Raw genomic sequence first — 2,143 nt, 5'->3', positions numbered from 1 at the left:
AAGAGAGAAGCTCACCGACTAAAGAGAGAAGCTCACCGACTAAAGAGAGAAGCTCACCGACTAAAGAGAGAAGCTCACTGACTAAAGAGAGAAGCTCACCGACTAAAGAGAGAAGCTCACTGACTAAAGAGAGAAGCTCACCGACTAAAGAGAGAAGCTCACCGACTAAAGAGAGAAGCTCAGTGACTAAAGAGAGAAGCTCACCGACTAAAGAGAGAAGCTCACCGACTAAAGAGAGAAGCTCACCGACTAAAGAGAGAAGCTCACCGACTAAAGAGAGAAGCTCACCGACTAAAGAGAGAAGCTCACCGACTAAAGAGAGAAGCTCAGTGACTAAAGAGAGAAGCTCACCGACTAAAGAGAGAAGCTCACTGACTAAAGAGAGAAGCTCACCGACTAAAGAGAGAAGCTCAGTGACTAAAGAGAGAAGCTCAGTGACTAAAGAGAGAAGCTCAGTGACTAAAGAGAGAAGCTCAGTGACTAAAGAGAGAAGCTCAGTGACTAAAGAGAGAAGCTCAGTGACTAAAGAGAGAAGCTCAGTGACTAAAGAGAGAAGCTCACTGACTAAAGAGAGAAGCTCAGTGACTAAAGAGAGAAGCTCAGTGACTAAGAGAGAAGCTCACTGACTAAAGAGAGAAGCTCAGTGACTAAAGAGAGAAGCTCAGTGACTAAAGAGAGAAGCTCACTGACTAAAGAGAGAAGCTCAGTGACTAAAGAGAGAAGCTCACTGACTAAAGAGAGAAGCTCACTGACTAAAGAGAGAAGCTCAGTGATTAAAGAGAGAAGCTCACCGACTAAAGAGAGAAGCTCACTGACTAAAGAGAGAAGCTCACTGACTAAAGAGAGAAGCTCACTGACTAAAGAGAGAAGCTCACTGACTAAAGAGAGAAGCTCAGTGATTAAAGAGAGAAGCTCACCGACTAAAGAGAGAAGCTCACTGACTAAAGAGAGAAGCTCACTGACTAAAGAGAGAAGCTCACCGACTAAAGAGAGAAGCTCACTGACTAAAGAGAGAAGCTCACTGACTAAAGAGAGAAGCTCAGTGATTAAAGAGAGAAGCTCACCGACTAAAGAGAGAAGCTCACTGACTAAAGAGAGAAGCTCACTGACTAAAGAGAGAAGCTCACTGACTAAAGAGAGAAGCTCACTGACTAAAGAGAGAAGCTCAGTGATTAAAGAGAGAAGCTCACCGACTAAAGAGAGAAGCTCACCGACTAAAGAGAGAAGCTCACTGACTAAAGAGAGAAGCTCACCGACTAAAGAGAGAAGCTCACCGACTAAAGAGAGAAGCTCACTGACTAAAGAGAGAAGCTCACTGACTAAAGAGAGAAGCTCACTGACTAAAGAGAGAAGCTCAGTGACTAAAGAGAGAAGCTCAGTGACTAAAGAGAGAAGCTCAGTGACTAAAGAGAGAAGCTCAGTGACTAAAGAGAGAAGCTCACTGACTAAAGAGAGAAGCTCACTGACTAAAGAGAGAAGCTCACTGACTAAAGAGAGAAGCTCAGTGACTAAAGAGAGAAGCTCAGTGACTAAAGAGAGAAGCTCACCGACTAAGAGAGAAGCTCACCGACTAAAGAGAGAAGCTCACCGACTAAAGAGAGAAGCTCACCGACTAAAGAGAGAAGCTCACCGACTAAAGAGAGAAGCTCAGTGACTAAAGAGAGAAGCTCAGTGACTAAAGAGAGAAGCTCACCGACTAAAGAGAGAAGCTCAGTGACTAAAGAGAGAAGCTCACTGACTAAAGAGAGAAGCTCAGTGACTAAAGAGAGAAGCTCACTGACTAAAGAGAGAAGCTCAGTGACTAAAGAGAGAAGCTCAGTGACTAAAGAGAGAAGCTCACTGACTAAAGAGAGAAGCTCAGTGACTAAAGAGAGAAGCTCACCGACTAAAGAGAGAAGCTCACCGACTAAAGAGAGAAGCTCAGTGACTAAAGAGAGAAGCTCAGTGACTAAAGAGAGAAGCTCACTGACTAAAGAGAGAAGCTCAGTGACTAAAGAGAGAAGCTCACCGACTAAAGAGAGAAGCTCACCGACTAAAGAGAGAAGCTCACCGACTAAAGAGAGAAGCTCAGTGACTAAAGAGAGAAGCTCAGTGACTAAAGAGAGAAGCTCACTGACTAAAGAGAGAAGCTCAGTGACTAAAG

The sequence above is a fragment of the Takifugu rubripes genome, chromosome 13 (genome assembly GCF_901000725.2).
Source record: "Takifugu rubripes chromosome 13, fTakRub1.2, whole genome shotgun sequence".
NCBI lineage: Eukaryota > Metazoa > Chordata > Actinopteri > Tetraodontiformes > Tetraodontidae > Takifugu > Takifugu rubripes.
Note: the sequence above shows the minus strand (reverse complement) of the source record.